A 13450-nucleotide genomic window follows, 5' to 3' on the forward strand; every position below is an offset into this window, starting at 1 on the left:
ACTGAGCAACCAGATCAAGAGAAGATGCTTGCGACAGACAGGATATCAGGAGCTGGAAAAATGCCATTACTGAACACCTGAGCATTGCTTAACACGCCCGTAGGATTTCATGGGTGGGGGATCGAAAACTACTATTAGTAAAGGAGGTTGGCCTTTAGTATATACGTACACGGCATTCCTTGTTAGAAAAAACCAACAAGATGCAGAAGCATGGTGAAAAAGAATCCATGAAAAGGCCTCTGTGTGGACATGGGACACCCATTAAAAGCAATTGCGCACCAAATAATGACTTTTTGGAAACAATGCTTCTCTCCCGAGGGCAACTTAAATTTGCGCAGGTGCCTAGGTAAAGAGAGGCTGGTGGAAGGCATGTGCGTGTGCTGAGGGCTGTCCCGGGAAGGCCCACACGAAATAAGTCAGCGGGTATCTGTTCTATAACCGCACTAATGTAAGGGTATTTTAGGGCCACACCCCTGCACACCTGAACCTCACATTTACTACATTTTGCTTCTAGAAAACGGATGCTTGAAGTCAAGAAAAGTGAGAATACCTTTTCGAGTTATTCTCCAGTAACCTAGAAATGAGGGTTCTGGTGGGAGGCAAATGAAACCTGTCTGCCGATTTAAATAACAGTTTCTGAGAGATGCAGCTTTCAGGAGCAAAACAACTAGCGAACTAAAGACCTATTTGAAAAATAACAGTTAAGAGTGCTGTGTGACAATTAAAACACATGAGGATAAATATGAGAAAACGTGAGAGTCCGACCTACAGTGCAAGATAAAATGCACCAAAACACATTTTGACAAGTTAGCATTCTGACCATAAAATCACAGGCAGGCAGATCACTGCAAGGAAGCAAAGTAAAATAGAAAAAGGACTGGGCGAGAAGGGATGGGGGAATGCCAGCAGGAAGGGAGGGGTGACAAATGGTGAGCATTTTGCGGCCGCTTTGATGTTCTCAGTGGCCGCGCGGCTCACTGAGAACATCAAAGCGGCCGCGAAATTGCTCCAGGCTGCAGGCAGACAGATGGTGTGCGAGGGCCCGAGCACATGCACTGTGTCCGAGTCCACAATGGAGTTGGTGTTCTGATATTTTCATGTCTTGATGTCACTTTTGAGGTCACCCGTAATAGTGCCAACCTGTGTCAATTGTTAACAGGGTAGTGAATCTGATGCTTGCGCAATCTGCTTATTTCATAATTGCTACTAAAGAGGATGTCAAGGAAGAGTGGTGTTTGGGCACTGTTAATGCTCACTGAACATCAGTCACTGAACTGGAGCACATAGAACGAAGGCCCATAAACTGATGACAGGCTTAATTTCAAACAACATTTTAAATATTTCATTAAGTCCCGTTCGCGCTCTCGCTTGCTTATTAAAAATGTAATTGCAAAGTGTAAAATGCCCAAAATGTGTATAGCTTTAAGAACAGAAGGAAACCCATTTAGATTTAACCACTCTATAGCTGTATGTAGTAGAACAGACCAGCAAAGGCTAGAGTTGCACAGGATCAAACAATTTGCTGGCATAGCTAAAATTGTATATTTACCACTTCCATTTCATGTGCTGAAAGCTGCTGGCCCTACTGTATGGACCCTGAGGGACATGTACATTAACCCAGGACGTCTAGTGGTGCATGTAGCAGCATGAAAGGGCAGATTAAATATTCAGAGCAGGATAGAAGCACATTCTGGAGGAATAATAGCTCTACTTCTCAGATTAGTAAAAAAAACTGTTGAGGCCCGGAGGTGTAGGCGATATGAAAATAGAATCTTCATGCACAAGCATTAACCAGATGCGGCCAGTGATTGTTCATGCAGTGAGCTACAGGACCCTTTTATGGTGTATATAAGAGGCATTAGTTAAAGAAATTTGCACATGGCACCACCAATGCAAGCTTCTCTGCAACTCCACACTGGCTGCACCTACAACCAGTGATTAAACAACACACACGAGAGGAAGGAGATTGGGATGAAAACATGCAGCGCACGAAGAGGGCGGAGAGGAAGGGATGAAACATCGACACAGGAAGAGCGCGTGGGGATGCGATTAAAGAACAACATGAGAGAAGTCGGGGCAATGATTAAAGAAAGACAAGGGAGGGGCATGATTAAACAACACACACGGGAAAAAGGGGGAATTGGGGAAAAAAACCAGACAGTGTACGAGAAGGGCGGAGGTTGAGGAACTGAAGGCAGATGCACGCTCTAGCAGTACATGTGGAAAAGTGTTTCACAGAAGCTTTGAAACCAAGCACCCATTTTAAAAACGCATAGAGGGGGCGGGGGATTAAGCGCGTTTCTCATGTTAACACAGCAAATCATGTGTTTTCGCAGAAGCATTGAAACAATGCACAAATTTTGAAAATGCATGGGGGGGTAGCGCTTTTATTACGTTAAGTTAATTGTTCTACATTTAAACGCCGCATCATGAGAACAGAACAAAAGCGATATAGCATTTTTGCACCCCAGCAAGGAATCGAGTGTTTTCGCAAAACAATTTAAAACAAGCACCCATTATCAGAACGCATGGAGGGGGAGCGGTGGACAGCATGGCAGGGTAAAACAACAAGGCAGCGCTGGGAGGGGGGCTGGGCACGAAGGAAGGAGAAATGGGAGTCACGGCCGGCCGCCACGCAGTGTGAAGCAGTGGGCAGGGAAGCAGATCCCTTTGAAGCTCTCGGAGGCCGGCCGTGAAAACAAGTAATTAGGGGGAGGAGAAGGGAAGCCAGCGCGCACTGCGCACGCTGGGGAAGCCTGTGGGAGGGAGGCTGATGGCTGGCTTTGAGGTGGGGAAATGCACGTGCTTGTGATTTCATGTGAACTGTTGAAAATCCGCGCTCGCAATCCGGATGGTTTAAACTTTGTGGTTTCACCGCCATAGGTCTCTCTACGAGACCTAAAAACAATCTGGGGTTCAAAAGATTGGCAAGTACAGGGATTAGAATCATTATTCAGAGCCTGCATGATCCCAGAACAAATAATGTTCCTGAATGACTCCATTCAACAAACAACCTGTCTTGGCCTAGCCAAGATAAAAGATTTAAACAACCAGTCTATACCAAAGCCTATGCCTGATAGAAATAACACTACAGATGAGGGGTTAGACGTGTCCCATATTTTACACCAAAACAGAAATAATCCTGATTGGAAAAAATGGTTGATCTGGCCCACAGACACTAATAACTGTCAAGATTCCTGAACAAAATACAGGGGTTCAAACAGAACAGGCCAGACCCAAGATATTCCCAGAGACAACATCCAGGTATAATAACATACAGTGTAGGAAAACTATGCCTCGAATGGCTACAGAAATCCACACTACCTGAAATTAAGCAACACTTGACTTTACTTAAAGAAGGTGCTGACTTGCAGGATTTCTTATTGGGACCTCGCAAAGAGTAATAACAACATATCATGAGCAGCGCTAACACGAGTAATAGCATCACAGCATGAGCAGCGCTGACACGAGTAAGCAGAGTTCTGTACAACTCTTTAAATAGTTCTGATATGCGAGCCATTTTAATTGAGATACGGACTCTCTTTATTTAGCTTATTTAGTGTATGCACTAGAAACAGTTCGGATATACTATATTTGCGGAATAAAATGTCATAAATGTAGCGCGATTTGCTCTACATCACCAGTGTGGGGCCTCCTTCCTGAGCGGCTTGACAGGTAGAGGTGAGGCTGGATTATCCAACTCTTGTGGGTAAGTCCATAATACTCAAAAATCTTAAAATAAGAATGATTAGCTGTGACATAGTGACATGAGCACAGTGTACAGTTCTAGATGTGATCACATTAAGTTTGATATGCCCTATTCTTCATTCTTTCCTCTCTCCTTCTCTTCTAAATACCGCCCTTGTATTTTGGGTTTCTTTTATAGATTCCCAGAGTATGGCCTGACTAAAGAAAATAATTGAGCAGGAATACTGGTGGTGTATTAGAAAGTTATTTATCTTTATTATTTACACAATTATTGCAGCAGCATTGTTAAATACCTGGTCCTGAAGAAAGCCGCTGATACAAAAAATTGATCAACAGGCTGAAACATGTCGACCAATCACTAACAGTGGTTTATATCCATACCAATGTGCTGTTACATTTTTAATCCTGTCAGGTAGAACGCACTAATAAAGTCAATAGGTGATCCTATCTAGACAGTTTTAATTCACACCCTTCCTTCACAGCACTGCATAATTCCTCACTACAACCCATCATTACACATATGGGATTACCATCCTACCCCTGAAAAAACATCTCTGAGCTCCATCCTTAAAATCCTGAAGTAGTAGCACCCAGTGGCGACTAGGGTTTCCCCACTGGTAAGGAGGCCCCATATGATGAAGCATGTCACCCTTGGGTGAGTGAGGGGTCTTATCCTTAAGGGATGCCTTCCCCTGGGTTATAACACAAATTTGAGAGTTGAGAGATTAATTAGGGCGTGTCTCCTTACATTGTACACACATGTATAAGACGGTAGGTGTATAGAGTGTTTTTTCAGAATATATGAGGGAATATACACTTACATGTCTATAAACATTCCCTTTAGACCCCCAATCTACGGTAGTGTTATCACACCTCGCAAACAGTGTCAAAAACGTTGCTGCTTACAACGAAGCTTGGAAAGTAATGCAAATTGAAACTGCTGAAAAAACACGAGAAATTGATCGTATTAATTTGGAAAAAATCACTGTCTGTAGTGGACAATGGGTTAACGACTCGGTCCTCCAGAATTTATTCTTTGGACAGCATTGTATCATCTGCTATTGATATAATAGAACAGGATATGCTAATGTTACAACATGACCAGTCCCAATTACGTTCTATTGTACAGTAAGGCTTGTCGTTACAAAATCTGCGTTCAGGCTACATGCCTTGGCGTCTAATCAACACAACGTCATTATTTTCTATCTTTAACCTTACAGATCTCTATGGCACAAAAAGGAGCAGACTATACGGTGCTGAGCATTGAAAAACTAGAAAGATTACCATTAACAGTTTCCGAGAGGCCTGTCATTGAATGGATAATACATGGTACCATAACAATACCAATAACGACATTCCAGTTTCAATACTGCCTACAGCATATATCAGCGGGCCTGTATGAATGGTTGGGTAAAGGATACATTAAGTCGACCTGGAATTTACCTTACACACATAGATGTTGGAGTGGGCATAACAAAGAATTATTTCTTAGTGGGAAAAATTGTGAAAACTCGCTAAGTGGTACACTTCTGTGTCAAGAAATTAATTTACATGGAGCCTGTGAGGGTTCACCTAATGACTTTTCTTGCCACTTGCACGGCACCCCAGACACACAAATAGAACCAGTTTTCAGGAAGCTACGTTATGTTAAGTGGCCACAGCTGTTGTGGCATGTTGCCAGGAACGGCCTATCTCGTCAGTGTTACATCCAGGGTCACTTGTTGTATGCAAGTATTGTATCCAAACAGCAAGCCAGACAAGGAGGCAACAATTTGGCCTTCATTGAATATCTCTTCTATTCGAATTGATACATTATGCAGAATGAAAGCCATTCTTTTACAAAAAACTGTGTCTTTGACCTAGTCTATAGAAACGTATGATCTGCAAGTTGCAAGGACCTGAGCAGAGATACATACATTATCAACAAACTGCCCCGTACATTTCGTAGAAATGTTAGGTCAAATTTTTAACTTGTCCGATACCAGTGGCATCGCAAATGTATTTAAGACACTTTTCGGGACTGTTAGCACCCTTTGAAGCATTCCTGAGCATTTTTCCAAATTTCGTGCACTCTGTGTTCGGCGGTCTGCCTCTCATTTTGGGACTCGTACCAGGAATTCAATTTTTTTGTTTCTTCTGCTCCGATATGGCAAGTCCAGTCACCAGCGATACCCAGGTTACCATGGAACAAGCGATCTAGGCACTGCGGTACCGAAATAGGATAACACAGGTTCTCGGCTTGGCTTGCAGTGGCAGCTGGTGATATTTGAAAGTGGTGGGACGTAAAATGATTGGCATTCAGGACCGTAGTGAGCGAGGTCGAACAACCTGAGGGGGGTTCGGGGGGGAATGTCCCCCGAGAAAATGTTGAGAAAAAAAGAGTGGAAAAATGGTGCATTTTCAAGCAAATTTGAGAAAGCAGGAAGGTTAATAAAGCAATTGTGAAAGTGTAGTTATTACAATAATAAAAATAGGTCATATAACATCGGTAGCTGCTGGAAGGTGATTTGTGGAAAGGAGAAGATCTCTGTAAATCAAGTTAGGAGGTGATTTGTGGAAAGGAGGAGATATTTGTGTTGTTAGAAGAGTGATTATCAAATAATCCAAAGGACTAGACGAAGACACCGAGGAATGTAAATAGACCCACCACAACTATGGATTGTACACCCAAGAGTGGTATGAGCAGGGTAACTACTACCAGGAGATCTAGAAGGAGTGACCGGGGGCAAAGGAAATGAATCTGTTAATGCCATGCTGGTCACACTTGGTTAATTCACAGGTGCGGTGGAATGGTTGCCTAGGTCACAGGCTGCTGAGATATTATAGAGTCCACCTTGGCTATGGTGAGCTGTGACGAGGAAGCTGCATGCCTGTGTGCGAGTTATCTAGAGTGGGGAGGAGTTGGAGGGTTAATTCGGGGGAGAAAGGCACCAGAAAATGCGACCCACATGAACACTGGGCGCCCAAGAAGCATGCGGGGTGGGGAATTTGTGTCAGGGCGCACAGTTCTTAGGATCCTTGCTAGCCGTGTAAACCAACATGATGGGCACCCCTAGAGAAGGTAATAAGGGGTATCTGAGTCTCCCATATGTCTCACAGATATTCATTGGCCGTGGGCTAAATCGGGGCCCTATGAAGGATTGGGGGCCCTCCGATAGGTTTGACTCCCCCAATGCACCACCAGAGCAGCAGGGGCCTGCGTTACACTCCTAATCCTTGCTAGCACGGCCCACACATAATGCTTCTCTGATGCTTATGGATATTGGTAATTATCACAAATTTGAACTGCTACAACATCAAGATCACAAAAGATATATTTCTCTTCTGTGTATATTACCTCTTGGTTTGCTTGTTAAATGATCATCTTTCCTCCAGTTCTACCCAGTCAATCGGCTGTTTGTCAAACAGAACAATATCTTCAAGTCACTAATGGCCTACAGGCTTCTTAGTTTGTTCTGCCAATTTTCCCTGGGCAGGGCAGTAGATTGTGTAAGCGAGTTCAATACCTCACTCTGTTATCTATTTCAGTTCTAGCCCATTCCAACACGCCATCCTCTTAAGGTGGGATTGCTAACACATGGAGAGCGGGATGTAGTACTGAAATAAAATGGATAGAATTGTAAGTTTAGTTTGAAAAAAAACAAAAGCGAAGTTCTTTTATTCCAAAGATATTTCATGAGCTCTGCAACACCCCCAAGTGCGCACCCTAAGGGAGAACTCCCTCACACTATAAGCGCTAAGGTTTTATGCCACCCTGCATATTCTTTTCTTCTCACAGCAGAGCTTATTTTTATTAGAACAATATTATGAGTTTGTTGAGCGATGGCTAGGCGTCTATTCATTTCCTGCCGAAATAATAACCTTTATTCATAAATAAGCTACCTAGAAGTGAATTGTAAAGTGCAATTTAGGTGCACATGTATCTTAAATAATATATTTCTACAAATACTGCATTTTGATTTCCTCACAGAAACGGCGGAGTACACTTTCAGTAGCAGTTCTGGAAAAAAGATTTAGACTCAGAAAGGTTAATATTTCTCCTGACATAGAGGAATCTGAGCAGCAAAAACCGTACAGCAGTGTTTCCCAAACTGTGGTCCGCGGACCCCCAGGGGTCCGTGACACCTCCCAGGGGGTCCGTAGGCAACACTTTTAAAAGCACAGAAATGTTTATTGTATAATTAGCAGCTTTCCAGCAACAATAAAAGAGTCACGAGAATGCCAGTGATTAATGTACCTGCTGGAGAGCAAGGAGAGTTTTGTTCAGTGGCAGCTTTGATTTAACTAATGTTGCACAGAGGGTTAATGTGCCTAATGCAAAGAATGTGTAACATGCATCCTAAAAAGCAGTATTTTATGTGCCTAGGTTCGTGGTTACTGCTTTTTCACAGAGTTTCTTTTGTTACTGTGCACTTCATAAGTGACAATCGTAATCCGTAGACCTTAACTGTCATCAAAGAGCTGCTTGCAAACTGCATGGTACCTGTTAGTAACTTATATTTTGTCCCAGTTATTCATTATCCTGATGCTGCTAAAAGCATATATTTGGGTGTAAATACATTTTTAATGTTAAAGTCAATGCTAGCCACTGTGTTATGTTCTGAATCCTGAATTTGTGCTTTTCCAGACCAAGCACTCTTTAAACATTTTATATACACACTGATTTATATGTATGATTCAATGTCTCTATATGTGTGTGATGTAAAGTGCTCTGACATCCTGCAATGGTATGAGAGATGCTATAAAACAAATGAAATACATGTGACAGAGTGGCTATTACTTCAATATAAAATACTAAGGGCCAGATGTACGATCTGTTTTTATATGCGCAAACGCGTTCGCGAACCCGTTTGCGCATGCAAAAACCCATTGGGCCATATACATAGCATATTTCGCTAGTCGCAATTTGTTTGCGACTCTCTAAATAGGTTTTGCAACTTGCTATTTAGAAGGGTCATTCCCTTCCAAATAGTGAGTCTCAAAACGATGTACAAATGTTTTGCGGTTGCAAAACAGTCAGAATTACCACCTACTTCAAGTAGATGGTAATGCATTCGCAAATGGGAAGGGGTCCCCAGGGGACCCCTTCTCCTTTGCAAATGCATGCAAAATTATTATTTTTTCAGGGCAGGCAGTGGTCCCAGGGACCTCTGCCTGCCCTTAGAAAATGAAACGAAAACGTTTCGTTTTCCTTTTTTTTTTTTTTTAAATGCATGGTAAACAGGCTGCATTTTTTTTTAAAAAAACTTCATTTAAAAGCAGTCCGAGACATGGCGGCCTGCAGAGCCCAGCAGGCCACTATCGCTGGGAGGGCTGGCATTACCAATGGGCTCGCAAATTGCGAGAGGCTCATTAATGTTAATGAACCTCGCAATTTGCGACCCCATTGCGAATCCCAAACAGTGTTAAACACACTGTTCTACATTTCATTTAGTGACTCGCAATTTGCCACTCGCAATGTGTCACCAATTGCGAGGAGCTAAATGAAATGGTCGTACATCTGGCCCCAAAATCCTTAGTACTTTGAGTATTTGTTTTGTGTGCACACGTGTGTATTTTTTTCGAATTACTGTTGTAATGTTTGAAATTTAACTCGTACAACTTGCTTGGGGGTCCCCAGCGTCCAGTGGTGACTCAATGGGGGTCCTCAGGATTCAAAAGTTTGGGAACCACTGCCGTACAGGATAAGTGCTCCCTAAGGGACCAAACCACAGGTTACATATTTCTGCACTGCCACTTCAGTAAAACCGAGTCCTGGATAAGATTGTGTCTAACCACCTGTTTAATCTTTAAGTGCAGGCTAACTGTTTACCCAAGCTCCACTAACTAGGGGAAATATCGGCTGTGCTGCAACTGATGAAGTGAAATCTCCTAATACTTTCCTGCATTAATAAGAAAGAGACCTCTATTTTCGTTAACTCAGATACTGAGAATAGCAATTCCCATTTTCACAAAAATGTTTTTTTGTTCCTAAAAAATAATCCACAAATTAAAACACACACCAGCTTATATATGCAAAATGAACTCACACTTCAACCATAAAAACGAAACCAAGTTGACATATTTGCAATATGATTTTAACAATTACTTTTTAATGCTTGTTGGATTCAGTGTCCGTTTAGGGCTGTTTTCAGTTCCAGTTGCACTGTGCGCCTATCAAAGACCTTTACCTTGATAATATTATAGAGTCCATGCCGTTTTGTCAGTCAGCCAGTCCAACACACCTTAAACGGCAAAATATGCTTAGTGCACCTTTGCAGAACACAAACTGACGAAATTTAAGTTTTGATTGCAGTACCAAAGTCAGTTTGGCTCATTTTCGACTTTAGAAGGACTGTGCCTGAACAGGCCTGTCCGGATTAGATTAAACCTGCGATTTTAGCTCCGATTGAGTTTGACGATATTATGCCCCAATGGATGCACCGCTACTGCAGTAGGGATCTGTGTTTGACATGATTATAGATTAGAATTCTGACAGGTCTACTAAGCCCTTCATCATGCTTAGGCCGGAAAAATCATGCCCCATCACCATTTTCATTAAAAATCACCAAAAAGGAGTAAATCTCGGAAGGGAAGGTGAAGGTCACTGCGTAGTTTGGGAGCTGACAAAAGAAACGAAAACTGGAAGGTACTCAGGGAGGACGAGCCAGGAGAAGGAGACACAGCAGAGCAGCACAGAAGGACTGGGGAGAGGAACAGAGACATGGGGAGCCAAAGAGGAAAGGGAAGGCACAAATATAAAGCACAAAAAAACTGAATCCACAATGTAAAGAAAATGGTAACCATTTATTAAGAGGAGAAGTGCAAGAACAAAGAGGTAAAGAAAACGAGCACGAATTATGTAATAAGCATGTTGAATAAAGTGCATTACTTAGAGGCTTGTGGCATTACAAGGCGCCCCACAGCATCCCCTGTTCCCAGAAATGTAAAAAATACCCCAGAGCCAGCAGCGCCCTCTCAACCGAAGCTGCTGTGGGGGGGGGGGGGGGGGGGGGGGGGGAGTTGGGCGGGAGGGATTTAATGAAAAAAAAAAAAAGATATAAATTAGAACTTACCTTCCCGCACTATCTTCTGAATGGGTCCGACTTCTGCACCACCCACGCGCGGCACCAGTGCTGAACTCTGCGCAGTGTATTTACTCAGCCAATCCCGGCACAGCTCAACAGTGCCACTGCGCCAGGATTGGATAAAGAGCAGGGTGAATACTGCCCATGTGAGACCCGGGTCCCCCCAGGTCCCTGCCTGTCTGCGAGTTAGAGGGGAGGAGGAGGAGGGAAGGGACTACCGCGTCTGCGCATGCGTTGACCAGTTGTAAAAAAGGACTAGTCCAAAATGCGCACACACTGTGCTGCCTGCTGCGCTCCTATTTCTGCTCAGCTGGCGCTGTCAATCACTCCCGCAGCCCCGCCCCCACACCCTTCCGCGATGTCCGATTCGGCTTGTCCTGGTACAGGCAGCTGTTCTACGATGCCTGCTCTGCGGAGAAGAATGCGTGTTAGACATCTGTCTCTCACTTCCATCAGCAGTACCTATGGATGTTGATACTTTGCTTGGTTCGGAAACGGCTCATGCAACGTGTTGTCCCCAGCGGCTGCCAATTCTGACGACGGCATTCGTTGAGACCTCACCATTACGACTAGGTGGCGGTGAGGTACGAAATGAAAGTCACACAGGTACAACTTTCTGTTAACATTACTGATCCAGATCACACGGACGGTAATGCATCTCACATATGCACTATTTCTACTTTTTCGGAAATGGCCCATCTTTCACCTACTGTGGTAGACAAATTCTTTGCCAGCCTATCTGAGTTAATGTTTTCTCCTAACAACGAGAATAACTCTTGAGAAACAAGCACACAGCGTTCCCTGTACTTTGATTTCGGCCTTCAGTTTTGATAAACAGAACTTCTAAAATTTCGAACTATTTTTTAATACAACAAAATTATTTTTTCTCAATACCAAAATATTTACCTTTTTTTGGCACAGAGTAATCTGCTTAATGTAGAACTATTCTTAGAGAACAATATTTCTATTTTTGAAACCTAGAGACAATATTTAAACTTAGCCTCTAGCACATGTACAGTATTATATAAATCTGTGATTAAATGGTCTCGACCTTCTCTCCTGTATTAAGAGCCATTTCATAAATCTAATTTCGTGAATCATTCAGCCAGCATTTCAAAAGTAAAACTATATGCACTATTTGAATGATAACACTGCTTAGAAAACGTACAGTACAATACTCATTTTTCGTGTACAAACCATTTCAAATGCATTTTATGTATTTTTTGGGGTGGGATTGTAGACATGCTTAGAAATGTTATAACTGCTTAGTATTGAATAAAGATGGACATTCTACGTGGAGTGGGTGTTGTAACGTATCTAGGGCTCTAATGCAATTTTCCAGATTCATGCCCTTATATAGGTATAAGAATCATAACCATATTTAGGCACAGCCAATGCAGTCCAAATACGGCATGGCTACTTCCACTAAGCTCCTAGAGTACAACGAGTTCTTGAAGACAACCAGCCTTCAGCAGTACGGGACTTCCCCCTGCTTCAGTATTGATTTGTCCCAGAACTCCTGGAGCATGTAAAGAACTTCGAGTTCTTAGTGACGTTATTATGTCCACCCTTACGTCAAACTCGGCACCTTCCAGGTATAATTATACCCACATCTGCCCTAGAAACACACGGTGGTTTGGAGCAGATCGACTAACTACTTGCCCGACGCCCTGCTGTAGCGAGTGCCGAAGGAAGCCAACCCTCCAGCTGACGCACTGAGAGAGACGCTGTCTTTTCTCCTGCCGAGAAATCCAGCTCCAGTGTTTCCCTGCTACCCTTGCGGGTTACTGGGAGATCGAGTCCCGAGAGAGAGAGATACAAGACCTCCTTCATTCTATAACCAAGGTACAGAGCCGATTAGACCCTTAGACCGATTCTTGGCAGAAACTATTTAACTCAAGCTACACCTCACTTACTTCTTCCCTTGTACTAGACCTAGGTTAGGTACACTGGGGTAGGCGTATTTTAGATGCACCAGTTGAGTACTTTTAATCATTATTTATCATTGTATGTATTTTATCCATTTTAAGTATCTTATGGCTTAGAAACCATACAAATGCTTTTACAGTATTATTTCATAATACTCCTGTTGGAACTGGGGTCACCAGTCCCCTAGGGTAGCATGGCACGAGCAGGTAGACATCCGAAAGCTTATGTGTAAAGCGACCATACAGCACACGCAACCACAGAGTCAGAAACATGGGCACGCAATTAGTGACACCACTCCAGTGAGCTTGTGTAAAAACTCAAGTCAACTTTATTAAGATAGAGCAGGATCAGGGTATTAGGAATTCATCATAAGATTAGCTTTATAGCTCTCTTTTCAGGTACCTGTGTGTCAACACTTGGCATTAAACTTCAGTTGAATAAATATTAGATATTTCATAAATAATAAATATTGGATAAATACATTTTTAGTAAAACACAGGCCTGACCTATGCCTTGCTCCTGGTCAGCACCTGCATCAAATACATTTAGGAGTTATAACAGAAAGCATTTCAATAAATAACAGTAGGTTTCCACTTTCCTTAAATATGAAACATCACATCAGAGGAAACCTTAGCTGTGCATAACTCTTCTCCCATATTAGGAGTAAAACATCTCATAAATAAATAAATGATGAATCATAACTGACTATTGGTCAAAGGTATCATTCTCCTTACGCAGGGGAAAGA

At 42.7% G+C, this 13450-nt stretch overlaps 1 protein-coding gene across 4 annotated transcripts in view; it reads right to left on the reverse strand.

Moving 5' to 3' along the window:
* UBLCP1 (ubiquitin like domain containing CTD phosphatase 1) overlaps positions 1–13450 on the reverse strand; it is a 261687-nt gene that overhangs the window by 144159 nt on the left and 104078 nt on the right. The window lies entirely within an intron of this gene.

This window comes from Lissotriton vulgaris, chromosome 7 (genome assembly GCF_964263255.1).
Source record: "Lissotriton vulgaris chromosome 7, aLisVul1.2, whole genome shotgun sequence".
Classification (NCBI taxonomy): domain Eukaryota; kingdom Metazoa; phylum Chordata; class Amphibia; order Caudata; family Salamandridae; genus Lissotriton; species Lissotriton vulgaris.